Below are 18185 nucleotides of genomic sequence, written 5' to 3' on the forward strand. Positions count from 1 at the left end.
ATATATTTACAGCTAAGTATTGTTTTATTTTAATATGTGGATACTCTTAGGTTTCAGAACATGTATTTCTTAATCAGTTCTTTGGCAACTGTAACATTAAGGTTCTCTTTTTAATATATTTGAAATGGAGCATTCATAATACACCCTGGGAGTGGCTGCATTAGGTGAAATCACAGAACCATATGGTGGCCTGAAAGCTGCATAGGGAGTTTTTGATTCTTTTACTAGATATGTTGCTTTAGACAAACCACTTAGTTTCCTAAGCTTTATTTTCTCTATTAGAAAAATAACAGTATAAGTTAGGGATGTAATCAGTTGCAAATACAGTAGTCTCCCTTTATCCATGGGGATACATCCTAAGAGCCCTCCCCCAGTGGATGCCTTTAACCTTGAATAGTACTCACCCCCACAGATATTTTTTTTTCCCTAGAATCAGCCAGGATCCACTGATTATCTGCCTCAGGTAATCCTGGCTCATCAAGCCATGATGATCTTGATGATTTAGTATTGGAACAGATGATATTGACGACTAAGAGGTGGGTAGCTTATACAGCATGGATATGCTAGACCAAGGGATTATTCACACACTGGGTAAATGGAAGTGGGACAGATCAAGATTTCATCATGCTACCCAGAATGGCGAGCTATTTGAAATTTATATGTTTAGATAACATTTGACCTGACTGTAGGTAACTGAAACCATGGAAAGTAAAACCAGAGAAAAGGAAGAGTTTTTGTAACAGAAAACCTGGGTATAGAGGCCTAAAAATTAGATGCAGACTTTTCTAAGCCAGGATGTGTATAGTGCAAGGTAGTCTGGCCTGGCCAGCCAATGCTATCGTCAGGACTCCATCCTTTGTATCCCCTCTATTTGAGATTGTAGCACCATGGCTGCAAGAGAGCTGTTAAACCTCTAAGGGTTTTGTCCACATTCCAGGTAAGAGGAAAAGAAATACCAGAGTTTTTTCCTGATGAGGTTTTATCCTTTAATAAAAAAGGGGATTGATCCCTAGCTGACTTCTGTCTGTACCTCATTAACCAGAATTCTGTCATATAACCTCCCATAGCTGCAAGAGAGTCAGAAAAATCAAGCATTAAGCTCTCTGGATTCTGTAATAGAGGAAGACAAGAGAGAAAGTAGTTGAGAAAGGGTGTTGATTAATCTGTAATATGGACTGCAATTAAATACAGCAAGTTCTCAAATGTTGTTTTGTTCAATATTGTTTTGTTATAATGTTGTTGTGAAAAAAATAATAATTCCCAGCTGGGGCCACTCTTTGTGTGGAGTCTGCACATTTTTTTTCCATGTCTGCGTGGGTTTTCTCCAGGTACTCTGATTACCTCCCAAATTCCAAAGATGTGCACCTTAGGGTAATTGGTGTGTATAAATGGTCCCAGTCTAAGTAAGCATGGTTGTGTGTGTGTGAGTGTGCCCTGGGATGAAGTGGCATCCTGTCCAGTGGTGGTTTCCACCTTGTGACCCAACTGCCGGGATAGGCTCTGGCAACCCGTGATACTGAGCTGGAATAATTGGGTAAATAATTATCTTACTTGATTGAATAATCTTTATTATTTATTTATTTAATTATTTTTGAGACAGAGTTTCACTCTTGTTGCCCAGGCTGGAGTGCAGTGGCGTGATCTCAGCTCACTGCAACCTCTACCTCCTGGGTTCAAACAATTCTCCTGCTCAGCCTCCCGAGTAGCTGGGATCACAGGGATGCACCACCATGTCTAGCTAATTTTTGAATTTTTAGTAGAGACGGGGTTTTGCCATGTTTAAAAATGCATTTAATGCTCACATTTATTTCAATGTTTAATATTAGAAGTGTTTTGGGTCTTCATTTCGAAGTTTGATGTTTTCTGACCAGAAATATACTGTGGGGCTATTGTTTTTATCAATTCACTGATGGTAAAACTGGTTTCATTATACAGTTTTGCTTAAAGTCACAGTTTCTGAAACCCTGTTGATGATGTTAGTTGAGGAATTACCATACTATAAAGGTAAAGTTTTTCTAAATGTAACAGATTAAGGTTATAGAAATAGTATCAATTTAGGTGAAATGAATTAATATTGCCATTATATTTTATTATGACCACATCTAATTGAGAGTGTTATCTTCAGTTATGAGTGCACATAAGAGTTAATGTAGCTTCAAAACTATGTCAGCAGGATGTGAGTTGTGTTGACAATATGTCATGTATCGATAAGATGAAAAAACTAGGGTTGTTTTACTTGAAGAATAAAAAAAATAATAGAGGCATAAGAGCTGCACACTTATTTGAAGAAGGAAATATACTTAGTATGGGTTAATAAAGCTAGCATTAGTGAGGAAGACAGATATTGGGTCAGTATAAAAGTATTTCTTAAGAACCAGGGATGTAAACTCCTCTTTCTGTTCAATAAGAAATGGCATAAAAAATTTACTGGGTCCTGTAGATTGAGGATGGGAAATTTTCATAGATAATGTGTATGGTCCCATCCAACCTTAAGATTTGAAGATTCTTTTCATTTACACTTAGAGCCAAATATGGGTAATTCTTCCATAATGTATTAGTTTTCTATTGCTGCATAACAAATGAACACAAACTTAGTGAGTTAAACAATACCCATTTATTATGTCAGTTTCCATGGGTCAGGAGTCTAGGCATAGCTTTGAGGGGTCTCCTGTCCTGAAACCCAGGGTTTCACAAGGCAACATTCAAGTCTGGACAGGCTGCATTTCTCTCCAGAGCTCACAGACCTGTGGAGGTGGTTATTGGCAGGATTCAGTTTCTTGTGGTTATAGAACTGAGCCTCTCAGCTCCTAGAGGTCACAGGTAGTCCCCTGTTCCATAGCTTCTGCACTGGCAGTCAGTATCATAGCAACTTTCTTCTTCAAGGTCAGCAGAAGAGTCTCTCGATCAGTTAGCTAAGGCAGAGGTTTAGAGAACATAATCTAACCATGGGCGCAACATCCTTTGTCATATTCTGTTATTTAGAAGCTAATTACACTTATGGAGAAGGGATTATACAAAGGTGTGGACTTTAGGAGGTGAAAATTCTTGGGAGTCACTGTAGGGTCTGGTTGTCACAAATGGTACTTGGGATTGAATTCTGAAGTACAGTGAAGGTAAAGCATGACTGTGGCTTTCCCACGTCCATTTGGCTACAAAGCTTAATTAAGAACCAACTGAACACATAAAGAGGAAGCCTAACGAAAGCAGAAGAGGCATTTGCCGAGACCAGCTCGGTTGGGGAGACCCTCAACCAGTGGTGCTAGAGGAATTAAAGACACACACACAGGAATATAGAGGTGTGGAGTGGGAAATCAGGGGTCTCGCAGCCTTCAAAGCTGAGAGCTTCCAACAGAGATTTACCTATGTCTTTATTAACAGCAAGCCAGTGATAAGCATTGTTTCTATAGATTATAGATTAACTAAAAGTATTCCTTATGGGAAATAAAGGGATGGATCTGGCTAGTTATCTGCAGCAGGAACATGTCCTTAAGGCACAGATCACTCATGCTATTGTTTGTGGTTTAAGAACATCTTTCAGTGGTTTTCTGCCATGAGTGGGCCAGGTGTTCCCTGCCCTCATTCCAGTAAACTCACAACCTTCCAGGTGGGTGTCATGGCCATCATGAACATGTCACAGTGCTGCAGAGATTTTATTTATGGCCAGTTTTGGGGCCAGTTTATGGCCAGATTTTGTGGGGGGGGGCCTGTTTCCCAACATGTTCCCCTTCTTTGATTTGCAAACTGATAAAAGCAAAGGCAGCTTTGTCATGGTGAGCTACTTCTTGGAGGAGTCAGGATCCACATCTGCAGACTATACAAAGACAAACAACACAGATTAAAATCACAATCATCATTGAAATCACAGAGCTTCCAAATGTTTTTATCCATTTTAATGGGTTACTAGCTGCTAATCTGTCTGCAGCCCCTTCAAGCACTCCAGTTCCTGGCATTAAGGTCAGGTGTACCTGGGATGTTTTAAATATTTGTTCTTTTAATTTTGCAATATCCAAAAACAAGTTTGTAGAGTGTCCTTCTAGATACTTTTTTATTCTTTCCCAAATTTTGATCTTATTAAGAGCTGTTAATAGTTTCCACAAACCCTTAGGTTTAGCTCCTGTAAAGGGCCATATCATTTGAGGTTGAGGTGCCACTATACTTCCATGGTTCCAGACATAGGAACTCTTGCTGTATTTCTTATCATTTCTACCATCTGACCATTTTGTTCAGACCAGCTTAACATAGTGTGGCCGTGGCATGCAAACCGAGAGGTGCAATTCAAGCTAAACATCCCCTTAGGGGACCAATCAATAATGATTCCATAGGAATTGTTGTGCAGCACCTCTGCCTGTTCTGCAATGTGATCTTCCTAAATAAGTACGTTCATTTTTTCTGAACAGGTTCAATTTTGTTTACAAATAGGTTTTTGAGGGCGGTATGCCTCAATTTTAGGAGCAGATTTATTATGGTAAGTACTGAGATCAGAAAGCATGTGTAACTGTGTCATAGAGTGATTACATCCAGGCATTATTGCCAGCCAAGATTGATAAATATGCCCAATAAGTATAATTGTTCTCTGTGTCAGCCTTTGTTGTAGGAATACTCATGGCAATGGTGATCACCGCTATCATAGCTACCATTAAATTCCTCATTGTGAATGGTTGTCCCGCTTTCCTCAGGTTTTCTTCCGCCATCTGTGACAGCTTCTTGATCCTCCCCAGGTGGTTGGCTGTGTTCAATGGGTGTTGCTTGTGACAGTTGGGATCCTCCTCAGCATCAGCCTCAGCATGGCTGCAACCAGGGGGTCCTCGGGATCCTCCTGGAATGTCTGCCTCAGCATCTGGCTCATGATAAGGTTTCAGGTGTCTTGACAGTATCCAAATTGGCTGTTGATTCAGCCCTGGAGAAACACAAGCATAACCTCTGCCCCAAGTTATTATTTTACCTATTTCCCAACTTTCTGTTATACAAAGTGAGAAAAGGTGTCCACACATACATGTAACATGTGTGACATCCATTTGCCAAAGAGAATTAGGTTCCAATCCTCGAGGATTAACTCCTCCCGTAAAACATGAGGAATGTACCATTTGGCAAGTTGGGCATCGCTGGATAATAGCTTAACTTCTTTCCAGGTAATGCTGTATCTGCATTTGAGACCAGAGGCATTAACATGGGTTAAATTGTGAAAATGTCTCGCATTAGATATTGCATTAGCAACTAGGCAATCAGCCATTTGATTCCCTTAAGTCAAAGTTCCTGGAAGAGGTGTATGAGCCCAAAGTGAGTGATGTAAAAAGGGTGCATTCTACTGCTAACTATTGTTTGCAATTTGGTAAATAAAGTCATCAGTTGTTCATCTGTATGAAATCGTAACTGAGCATTTTCAATTAACTGTGTGGAATGAACCACGTATGAAGAATCAGAACTCACATTCATAGGCATATTAAAAGGAGTCAATACCTCAATTACAGCTACAAGCTCCGCTTTTTGAGCTGAAGTATAGGGCATCTGGAAAACTTTACTTTTTAAGCCAGAATAAGAAGCTTTACTGTTGCTAGACCCATCTGTAAAACAATGAAAATGCTTAGCAGGCTTCAGGTTGTTTACCGCTGGAATTGTAAATGCAAACCATTCACAGTCTTGCTCATCTAAAGGGATAGTAAAGAAACAGTCTTTTAAATCTATGACTATTAAGGGCCAATTTTTTGGAATTATAGCAGGAGAAGGCAATCCTGGCTGTAATGCTTCCGTGGGTTGTATAACTGAATTGATAGCTCTTAAGTCAGTTAACATTCTCCACTTACCTCATTTTTTCTTAATTTCGAAAACTGGAAAATTCCAAGGGGAAAATGTTGGAGCTATGTGCTCATTTTCTAACTGTTCACTAACTAATCCTCTAAAGCCTACAGTTTCTCTTCACTTAGCAGCCATTGTTCTATCCAAATTGGCTTATCTGTTAACCATTTTAAAGGTATAGGTTCTGGAGGCTTAACAATGGCCACTATCAAAAATGATATCTTAAACCTTGGTGGGAACTTTGTCTTTCCCCTTGAAGTGGTTCCTTCAAACCTTGCAAATTTTTTCCTAGTCCCCTAACAGGGACATACCCCATTTCATGCATCATATGTTGACTTTGAGGGCTGTATAACTGCTGTGGAATTATAACTTGTACTCCCCATTGTTGTAATAAATCTCCCCCATAAACTTATAGGTACAGAAGTTATAATTGGTTGAATAGTTCCAGGTTGTCCATCGGGCCCTTCACAATGCAAAATATAACTACTTTGATATACTTCGGGGGCTTTACCAACTCCAACTATGTTAAATTGAGCAGGTTGAATTGGCCACACAGATAGCCAGTGCTGTAGAGAAATGATTGAAATGTCCTCCTGTATCTACCAAACCCTTAAATTTCTTTCCCTGAATAGTTATTTCACAGGTAGGACATTTATCAGTAATTTGGTTCACCCAATAAGCTGCTTTGCCTTGTTTATTTGTGCTTCCAAATCCTCCTGTTCGTTTAATTTCACTTTTTCCCATTCTCACATACGGCACAATCAGGAGCTGTGCTATGCGCTCTCCTGGCCCTGCTTTCCAGGGAACAGAAGTAGATATAACAATTTGAATTTCCCCATTGTAATCTGAATCAATGACTCCTGTATGTATTTGTACCCCTTTCAAATTTAAACTAGACCTTCCTAGAAGTAATCATATCGTTCCCTCTGGCAAGGGTCCACAGACTCCTGTTGGGACCTTTTGCAGGGGTTCCCCAGGCAGAAGGCTCACAGCTTTTGTACAGCATAAATCTACTGCAGCACTACTGGCTGTGGCAGGGGACAGACATTGTACAGGGGTGAGGGAATGGCCTGAGCCGGAAATGCCCCAGTTTGGAATGGGGCCTGGGACAGGCTCTTGATGGCGTTTCCCGAAATCGGGTTCCCATCTTTATCAAACTTAGAGTGACACTGATTAGCCCAATGTTTTCCTTTTTTACATTTTGGATATATTTCAGGCTCAGCAGTTTTCTATTTTCCCCTATCTGGTGGCCTGACTCGCTGAGTTTTTCTACATTCCTTTTTAGTACGACTATGCTTCCCACAGTTAAAACAAGCTCCAGGAAACAAAGTATTTCCTTTATCCACTCTCAGTCCTGCCATTGCCTGTGCCAACAAAGTAGCTTTATGCAGATTACCTCCAGTACCATCACAGGCCTTGATATAATCAACTAAATGTGCTTTCCCGAATTTAAAAGAAAAAGGACCAAATGTAGCTATAATATTTCCCTGTTGATCTGGGGGGTGTATTCTAACAGGGGACTGCCAAGCCTCTATATCACCCTCTTGTCTAGCTTGCTGAATTCCTGCCTGAATAGAACTGAGAGTGGTCGCCCAAGGTGCTGCTCGAATAGTCACTGGGGCAACTACTTTTTGCCCAGTGTCCTCCGGAAAAGAAAGATCTGGAGGGTCAGGCCACTCTTTTTCTTCAAAATAATAATGAGGGGGTACAGAAGGGTAGGGATGAACCTCTCCCTCCTTTGCCACTTTAGCTTTAGCTGGCAAACAAACCTGCTCTGTAACCTCTTCTGTTACTTGGTTATACTCTCCTTCCTTCTTATCATTAGTGTGAAAAGTTTCCAAAGTGGAATGAACCAGAGCCCACACTTGTCCCATTGTTACCCTGATGCTTCTGAGCTCCCCTTCTTACTCACCATGGGAATTGCTTTAAGAGTACTCAGGTGTCCTACAGCTTAGTTTTCCACATTCTCCAACCATCTCTCCGGTGACCCTTCAACCTGGATTCGAGCCCCCACGTATGGGTGCCACTTGCCGAGACAAGGTGGGTCGGGGAGATCCTCACCCAGCAGTGCTAGAGGAATTAAAGATGTACACACAGAAATATAGAGGTGTGGAGTGGGAAATCAGGGGTCTTATAGCCTTCAGAGCTTAGAGCTTCCAACAGAGATTTACCTATGTATTTATGAACAGCAAGCCAGTGATAAGCATTGTTTCTATAGATTATAGATTAACTAAAAGTATTCCTTATGCGAAATAAAGAGATGGGCCGAAATAAAGGGATGGGTCTGGCTAGTTATCTGCAGCAGGAGCATATCCTTAAGGCACAGATCACTCATGGTATTGTTTGTGGTTTAAGAAAACCCTTAAGCAGTTTTCCACCCTGGGTGGGCCAGGTGTTCCTTGCCCTCATTCCGGTAAACCCACAACCTTCCAATGTGGGCATCATGGCCATCATGTACATGTCACAGTGCTTCAGAGATTTTGTTTATGGCCAGTTTTGGGGCCAGTTTATGGCCAGATTTGGGAGGCCTGTTCCCAACAGCATTTTCATTTCTAATTGTAGATAATGTAAGTTGCTTTCACATTGACTACTTTGAAATAGGGAGGACACGACTTGAAGGTCACAGGAGACTGTTTCTTGGCAAGATGTTACTTATTCAATAATAACTGAATTAAGAGGGAGCTCTCATAGTCTAGATTCTATCTATAAGGGAAAAAATAGACAGAAAAATAATAAATACCAACTACGAACATGGTAGGGCTTTAATCACGTTACCATTTTTTTCAGTCACGATCAACCTGACAAACGTGCCTGAAATAACCATTCAGTTTACCCAGACACAACAGAGTGGTGTCCATTTGAAAAGCCAAAGCAATTCTTGATGTATTCTTAGAGCTCAAGATAAATAGATGTGCTACTACTTTTCTACCCTCACCCCGGTTGCCATATCTCCAAATATCTTCATCATGGACCTAGCATCTTAGGAAGTTACAGTGATGTAGGAGACTTTTTGTATTTTCCTCAACTTCCTTCACTACTCTTACCCTGTTGACAGTTTATAAGCCCTGCACCATCTGGGGAACAGACTCTTGGCTGCCAAGTAGACTCATTAACATTCCCCTCCAGGAACTCTTGCTGTTTAATTAGGCTGTCAGCTGGATTCAGGCAGTGAGAGCCTTAGGTGGCTGTGTAACAAATCCATGACTCCATGCATTCAGATGTCAAGGTCACTAAGATTCCTGCTTATACTCATATGAGAAAAGGAATCCAGATCGTTGGCTGTTAAAATCCAAGTTATCAATGACTTCAATGTAAACGGGACTTTCCATAGTTAATTGAGACACTAAGTTATCCCCCTTAATTCACAGCTGTCACTACTACATTGTTTGAGAATCCTCTAACCCCTAGGCCATCATGTCTGGCATTCGGGCTAACTTTCTTGTCAGAGCTAGTCAATAGAGTTTGTAGAGTACATTCCAAACCCATACTGAAATTACTCTATGTACCATAATTAAATGCATCCAATTAATTAAGTTCTCTGAGAACAGATTACTAATAGTGTTAGCACTCTAGACACATTTGATTTAAATAGAACAGTGATTTTTTTTCAATGACAATTTGGTAAACTTCTATTATGAGAAAAATGCTTCTCAGCTGAATGGTTTGGTTACTGTTGTGTAAACAATTTTCTAACCATTGTTAGTTTGAAGGAAAAGGAAAAACTTCTTTAGGCACAATGTGGAAGCCTGGAGTTTTCTAAATCCAGAGAGAGAACCATCACCCATAGCTGTCAATAAATTCTAGTAACTTTTGGTTGATTAAGTATTCGTCTATCTACTGATTAAGTCATTTAATTTATTAATTTGTCAAATATTTATTGGTTATTCACACATAGCTAGGCCCTGGGCTCGGTGCTATTAATATATTAGTAACTCAGTATAGGCACTGAACAAGTCTCCATTTTACTGAGGGAGGCAGTTATTCATCTAAGAATCATGAAAACAAAATATAATCAAACAATAAGTAAACATACCTACATCCATGAGGTGTCATAATTGAGGGGCCAAATCTGCTGAAAATGGAGGAATGATAAGTCGGGGGATGCCTAATCAACACTTGGTGGAGGCAGGCAGAGAGAACATTCTGAAAAGAGAAAAAGCACATGCAGACACTCTGTGTCTGTGGGAGCAAGACATCTGTATGAAAGCTGGTAAGCTCATTTTTAGAAAAGAGGTGGAATTACAAAAAGTGAGGTCTAAGGAAAGGCTTTCTGAGTCTACCCAGATTGTTAAACTATTTTCTCTACGGCAGCTAGAGTGTCACCTTTCAGCAGTATCCTTAACATTAAGACCTGTGCTGTTTTCTTCGGGCTGTCTAAACCTAATCCTGCCATTGGTGAAAAGAAAAAGTAGTGAATAGATTAGATGGCTCAGTTTTGCTTTTTTCTCCTACCTACTAGTCTTGACTGAAAAAGAATATGATGAATCTTTGTATAATCCTCATAGTGAATTTAGAAGGAGTTGTCAGGGACATTGCTTTATAATGGGTTTCTTCTGGTGGTGTATTGAAAATGCTTGGCCCAAGAAATATTGTTATTAACCTTTTTAAGTAAAATAATGACACTTCGTGTGAAGTCAATGCTTTTTAAAGCTATTTTACCTGTTTCTGTATGTACATATTTCTTTATTTTTTCTTTAAACATCTTTTATTCATCTCTTTTTTCCCACAAGTTTTTCAAAGGAAGTGAAATATTCTGTTATCTCTAAATAATTATTGTTTTCTTGCTGCTTACAGATGTCAATAGGAGACTTTGAGCTGTGTTTATTTATTTTTTTTCAAGTTTTAATTTTAAGTGCAATGATCTGGGGTGAATTTTAGGTCTTATGGAAAGCAGCCATATCCATAGACTACACAGAATCCTCAAAAGCAGTGACCTGCTCCGCCAGCGTATCTGCTCCAACTTTATCATCTTCAGTTACACACTGGATTTGAAGTTTTTAAATTCCATATTCCATCAGAACTAGTTTAGAGGAGCCCTAGACTAAGCCGTCTGCTTGAATGCTTCTAACACATTCCTCTAGTTTTGCCATATCTGCCACATCATCCCACGGTTTCACATCAGTATGATGGAAAACGGCAACAAGTGCATGTTTTTTGGCTTTCTTTGATTCATTCTGGGCAAGCCATTCTTCCATTAACCTCTTTGCTGCTTCACTTTCCTCCTCCTTATCAGATCCAAGGAGATCAATGTCATCATCATCTTTACTATTTGCAGCTCTGCTTCCTGTAGTGTCTTCTACATTAGCAGGACCGTATTTGCCCAAAGGTTTCTTCACTCCTGGAAGGCTGGCCTTTTCTTTTCATGAGAATTGATGTGACTTTACCAACATAGGGCAAGACACGAGTTCACAGGCAATGGGCCAGAGACTGCTTCAAATACTGCCACATCTGCTTGTGGTGGCACATAACCCTCGATGTAGCTCTTGTCTGCCAGGTAATCATTGAGCACATGGAGGCCAACAGGGCTTTTCAGGTCTCTGAAACCCATGGTGTCAGCTATATCTGAGAGCTGGGTAGCAGCAAAATGAAAGAGTGTAAATTGTGGGCACCCCTGCTAAGAGAGGGAAAAAAAGCTAGTTTTGGTTTGTTAAAACCCAAAGACACACAGAAAGAAAACAAACCCCAACTGTATTTAGCAAGCTGTCACAGCCTGTCTTTTTAAGAGAAAGATGAAAGTGCTCATAGGCTGCCAGGGAAATCATACTTGGATTTCAATATGTTAAAGTCCCCTTCCTATTTCACTTATAAACATATCTGTGGAGAAAGAAAGGAAGAAAAGTTCATAAATACAAATAGAATTTCATCCACATGTTCCAAAATTGCTGTGATATGATTTCTGTTTTATAGACTTCACTTATAAGAAAGGTTACAGAGTGTGAGCAATCTGTCAAATATCCCACAAATGGCAAGTGCTACATTTGACGGATAGGCATTGTTTTAAATATTTTCAATTAATGCTTTTGGTCTGGATAGTTCTTTAAAATTAATCTCAATTGTATGAATAGTATGTTGTGTTTAATTATTAACATTGAACATTGTTAATATTTATGCAAGTAACTTACAAATATAACTCAAAATGATCTTTACTATCTGGGCATTAAAGCTAATAGCCGTACTATATTAGCTATTTCACTGTGTTAGCTACAGGGTATACATAGTAGGACAATATCTGGGACTCAGTGTGGACCACAAGCTGACTGTGAGTTTATAAAGAAATTCTTCATTCTGAGTGCTGTGGCTCATGCCTGTAATCCCAGCACTTTGGGAGGCCGAGGTGAGTGGATCACCTGAGGTTGGGAGTTTGAGACCAGCCTGACCAACATGGAGAAATCCCATCTCTACTAAAAATACAAAATTAGCCAGGCGTGGTGGCACATGCCTGTAATCCCAGCTATTTGGGAGGCTGAGGCAGGAGAATGGCTTGAACCCGGGAGGTGGAGGTTGCAGTGAGCTGAGATCGTGCCATTGCACTCCAGCCTGGGCAACAAGAGTGAAACTCCGTCTCAAAAAAACAAAAAAAAATTCTTCAGAGAGGCATAATGTATTTGTAATTTTATAAATACATAGTCATGCAGTCATCCATTTTCCTTTTCTTAAAAAAATTGGAATATGAGATATTTAAGAAAAGAGTAGAAGAGGGCAACAACCTCATTAAAATGCCAGAAAATATTACCAATGAGAAAAGCCTAAATAAATTGGAATTAGTTCATGTGCAGATGAAAAAGCTAATGGTCTTTCATAAGTCAATAATGATTTTAAGCAGCAAGGAAAGCATTTTATAAGCAGAATTGTGATCAGCTGGTTTTATTATTCAGTGAAATTAAAGTATGAGAAAATAAATCTACACTGGAATTTTATATGAAAATATTCTATTACATCTGTTGCTGTTACATGTGCTGGATGTTTTCCTGTTTAAAGTCTTCATTCATAGACATTTCAATTGCACAACTTCATAGTCTTCTGCTAGGGCTGGCTAAAGTGATGGCAAAAGAAACCAAGTACTCTAGATCGTTCCATGGATGGGGAGGGAGAAAGTAAGTGGAAAGAAGGATATAGCAGTGTCCAAATTTGAATCAAAAATATCTAAATTTGCTCAGTCTTAGGAAACATAGATTATTTCTCTTCCATTCATTTTCCAAATATAAGGAATAAAATCAGTTATTTAGTTTCACCTGCTCACTTGCACAAATATATATATATATATATATATATATATAGTTTTATACACCACAAAATTATATGTTGTAGTAAATCCATGAGCTTGTGCCTATGTAATTTTGCCTGTATTAGCCATTCTAAGTTGTACTAAGGAAAGTCTTGCATTAAAGGAGATACATAGATGCACTTGGGTAAATATAGAAGTCTTCAACTGGATTCAAACGGATGGGACTTAACCACAACTGGAACTCATACATTATGGTAGCAGAAAAGCTGGATCACAGGTGCGAGGGAAGCCCAGAAGTTTCTTGGTAAGTTTAAGAAAGAAAAGGGGGAAAGGAGTCTTTATTTTCTTCTATTTAACATGAACAAAACCCATTTAATTACTGTCAGAACAGTGGAAAGAGATGGTGTTGTGTTAACTTTGAATGAAGAGAGGATAAATGTCTACTGCTTTGAATCTTTTCTAATTTAGCATTACTATTTGGGTGAGGTAATAGAGACAGCAACTTAATCTTGAAGGAAAACTGCAGGGGCTTGTTTTAGTTAAACAATGTACTTTTGCCATCCTGACAGGATTATTGATAGAGAAAGAAACTCAAGGTCACAGGCCTTGATATTTTGCTCATTGTATGGCAATCTTATTTTTGGAGATTGTTGGCTCAGCTAGTTCTTTGCTAGATGCTGGGAAGATAAATTTGAACTTGGGCTTGTGACACCACTTAACTTGTAATAATGATTGTTATCAGTGCCTCTCCATCCTGTTTGTAGGGCTGGAAGTTTGGCTGTGTGTGTGTGTGTGTGTGTGTGTGTGTGTTTCCAACTGTGAATGACATTTGAAATGCCCAGCTATTTCTTCCAAAGTGGTGGTTGGGAATTACTACTATCATAGAACTATAAATGCACTTACATTACTTAGGGCAAGGAAATGCTATTGATCCATTTGTCTCTATAACGGGGCTAATTTTTTCATTTGATTTTATAAACTTAATCTTAACCAATCATTTAGCAAGAACTATTTAACTATCATATATATGTTTTAATCTGTTTCAGTTTGTGAAAACCCAAAGACATGCAGAAAGAAAACAAACCCTAATTGTATTTAGCAAGCACTCACAGACTCTCTTTTCAAGAGAAAGATGAAAGTGCTCATAGGCTGCAAGGGAAATCATACTTGGATTTCAATATATTAAACTCCCCTTCCTATTTCACTTATAAATATATCTCTGGAGAAAGAACCAAAGAAACTTTGGTTTATTTACTAAATAAACTTTTTACTTTTAAACACTGTGATAATAATGTATTTCATACTTAACATATTTTTTCTACACATATTTTTATAAAATGGAGCTGGCTATGTTTTTTGTTTGTGAAAACAATGTAAGTATACGGTTTTGAGAAAGTCAACTAGTAGGTAAAAGTTCAGGAAAAGGAGACAAAATAATTATAATGCAAAGGTAAACAGTCTGTTTACCTTTAAGTGACAGCTGAATTATTGCAATGTCACAGAGTAACTCGGCAGGATTTAGGATTATGAAAACATTTTTATCACTTGTTAGTTAAATAGTATTTAAAAATTAAACACTTGATTTGATAAATATGTATGTAGTTGCTTAATATAGGTAATTTTTAAGCATTATTTTAAACTGCTAAAAAGCTTGAGGAACAAATCCTTCGAAACATAGACTGGTCCAGGTGCAATGGTTCATGCCTGTAATCTCAGCACTTTAGGAGGCAGAGTAAAATAAATATAAACAGCCTGTTTATATTTATTTTACTGCTTTTGAGACAGGGTCTTGTTCTGTCACCCAGGCTGGAATGCAGTGTTGTCATCACAGCTCACTGCAGCCTCCACCTTCTGAGCCCAAGCAGTCCTCTTGCCTTAGCCTCCCCAGTAGTTGAGGCCACAGGAATGTGCCACTATGTCCCCACTATTTTTTTTACTTTTATTTTTTATAGAGATGGATCTCCCTACATTGCCCAGGCTAGTCTCAAACTCTTGGGCTAAACCAATGCTCCTGCCTCTGCCTCCTAAAGTGCTGAGATTACAGGCATGAACCATTGCACCCGGCCCAGTCTGTTTTTGGAAGGATTTGTTCCTCAAGCTTTTTAGCAGTTTAAAATAACGCTTAAAAATTATCTATATTAGGCAACTACATTCGTATTTGTCAAATCAGTTGTTTAATTTTTAAATACTATTTAACTAATAAGTGATACAAATGTTTTCATAATCCTAAATCCTGCTGAGTTACTCTGTGACATTGCAATAATTCAGCTGTCACTTAATAGTCAAAATTCCGTGATGGGTAAAACAATGTGAAGTTCAGAAATCCTGTATACGCAGGAACCAGGTTCATCCCAGGAATTTATTCCAGTTCTCTTCAACCTGTCGTTGTCTAGATCTTACATAGACTCTCTTTGGAGGCAGCAATCAAAAGCAAATCAGTTTATGGAGTTGGGTTGTGAAGATGGTGGTATTGTTGGGGTTAGGATAGAGATTTGCCATGAAGAAAATAGTTTACTCTTGGGGAAAAGAAGAAAAAAAAAAAAAAAAAAAAAACGACAACAAAACCACCAAGACAACAGGTTCAAACAATGTAGTTTCTTAAGAAATCAAGTGATGATGCTCATTTCTCTAAGTTCCAAGTCCAGGATATGTTACTTATTTGGGATTGTATCAGTGAGGAAACAGATCATATACTCAAGTTGAGTAAAGATGTAGGCAATTTTAGGCAAAGTGCCTCAGGGCTGGCATCCAGGGTGCCTTAACTGCCCTCTCCCTAAAGGGCAAGGGGCGGATGAAACAGTCTGAAAGGAGAGAGTTAGGTAGAAGACATCACTGGAGTAGCCGTGGCCTCGAGTCAGGGACAGGGTCAACTTTCTGTGACTTATCAGGGAGGAAGCTTGGGAAACAAACACTCTGACCTCACTCTCCTCCTGACCAGTGATCTCCAACTCTTGCCCCTCATTGGCCAAATCCAACTAGCAGCCAGAGTGGAAGTGATCTTACTCATGTAGCTCATACTTGTTAGCTTCTCTGGGAACAAAGCAGCCTGAAGAAGGGTGGAGCTGATCTGGAGGCGCCAATGAAAACTCTCTGCATAGAAATCCTTCCCGGTGGAGCTGTTTGTAAAACTCCAACAAAATTGGCTTGGTTTTCATCAAAACTCCAACTAAACTGGCTTGGCTTTAAGTTACCTTAAGATATGATTAAATAATGCATAGTTTGAAAGGTACTTCATCTAATCACTTATTGATTTAAAAATTCATTTTTGACAATTAAATATATTAATAATATATCGAGTAAAAAGTGAGAAAAAAATTACAAATCTTCTAACCAACATTTAAAAAGAAGGAATAGTCACTATGAAGGCAGCTAGGAGACCTGGAAATTCAAGTGACTTTGATGTCAGAGCTGAATTTGAATCCTGGGCGAGACATTACTATTGAGACCTTATGTAATTTACTTACCTGGGCACTGTGCTGCTTGATGGACCCACATTTAGGAGACGCTTAACAACCTAGTGCTTCTATTGTCATCGGGACTCCCTTGCTGAAGTCTTACTATAAATCACTGGGAAAACAAATAATATTCATTTTAGTATGCTGCAGAGCTTTGTAATCTTGCTCTAAAACTGTTAATGCCTATTATTAGATTCTTTCGGAGTCAAAAAACAAAGTGAGCTGATTCTACATAGAATTTGCAAGGGGATAGTGTTTAAATTATTAGATAGCTATGACCAGATTTAATGATCTTGTTAAACCATGTCAAAAGACATACAAGGTATAGTAATCCCAGTTTAAATGGAGGATGTCCTACCAGTCCCATCTCTGTCACCAGTGAAGAGAAGCAAGCCTGTGTAATTCAAGTCATTTTAGACACATTTATGTTTGAAACAAGGAATGTAAGAGCAGGTGTCACAATACAGTTTTCAACATATGGTAAGCTCTTCCACTGCAGCTGGCTGCAATCCTTGTCAAAGGTCATGGAGAAAAAAAAGAGCGTCAGAAGTCACTATGAGCTTTAAAAGCACATTCAGGAAACTGCACTGTTATAAACCGTGTTCACTGAACCAGAGAAAAACCTAGCCCTTTTATCAATAATGTAGAGTGAATTGAAAGCTGATTCTGAATTTAGTTATGTAAGTTTCCATATAGCTGTGAGCAACAGAGATATAGAGAATTGAATCAAGAAGGTCAGAGACCCTCTCACATAACGGTATTTGGTCTTAATGTTGCCATCAAGCTCCAGATACGAGTGAAAGGATGTATAACGGGAACAGTGTAACCGAATGCACTTTGAGATTCAACCAGTTAGCCCCTTCAGTGTCTGTATTCACTGCACTGCAGAGAACAAGTGGAAATCCTGAAATGTAGCCACTCTGCAATCACTGAAACAGGGTGACCATTCCACCACTCTCCAGAACTAGGTGTGTGAAAGGAGAGGTTGATGAGACAGATCCACATTTCAGGGAAAGACACGAGTTATAGTAACCACAAACAGAAAATGACATTGCATGCACTATGAGGACAGAAGTAGTTAGATTACCTGTCACCTTCTCTGAGGAGACTTTCCTAACCCTCCAAGCCTGGGTTAGGCAGCTTTCTTGAGTGCTCCTGGGCCTCCATATCACGATCATGTAGTGCTATTTGTAGTTGCTTATCTAAATTGTACACCAAACCAGAAGTTCCATGAGGGCAGGGACTGTCTCTTCAGTGCTCTATCCAGCACCTTGCACTGAGACTGCCACAAAGTAGATGCTCAGTACCTGCTTTTTCAGCAGCAGAAACAACCAAAAGTGCTTGTAACTGGAAAAGAGGGAAAACCCTTGTGGCTGTTGTACAACTGCTCTTTTACCCTGAATGGCTTATGGTGAGGTGGGATTGTTTCTTGGTTAGTTTGGATGCTTTTCCTGGAAGATATTGTTAATAAATTCTTGTTTAAAAATAATTCTTGCATTTAGAGTTTAATCTGACAGGAAGGAAGTGTATCCACTCTAGATTATCCTTTATCCTTGCCCCTATCAAAGACCTTGTCAGGCTTTTCAGTGTCTGGCTACAATAATCCAAAAACAGGTGAGATGTCGCTTGTGAACACACATGTAGGCAATCTAGTGTTTGCCCACAACAGAGACAACAGCTTTCCTGATACCCATGTTGTCATTTAACCAAGA

General features: G+C 39.1%; 1 protein-coding gene and 1 pseudogene across 9 annotated transcripts in view; one reads left to right on the forward strand and one right to left on the reverse strand.

Annotated features, from left to right (window-relative positions):
• NAALADL2 (N-acetylated alpha-linked acidic dipeptidase like 2) overlaps positions 1-18185 on the forward strand; it is a 1368615-nt gene that overhangs the window by 609097 nt on the left and 741333 nt on the right. The window lies entirely within an intron of this gene.
• Positions 10668-11349, reverse strand: LOC104005872 (elongation factor 1-beta-like; annotated as a pseudogene).

The sequence above is a fragment of the Pan troglodytes genome, chromosome 2, assembly GCF_028858775.2.
Source record: "Pan troglodytes isolate AG18354 chromosome 2, NHGRI_mPanTro3-v2.0_pri, whole genome shotgun sequence".
Taxonomy (NCBI): Eukaryota; Metazoa; Chordata; class Mammalia; order Primates; family Hominidae; genus Pan; species Pan troglodytes.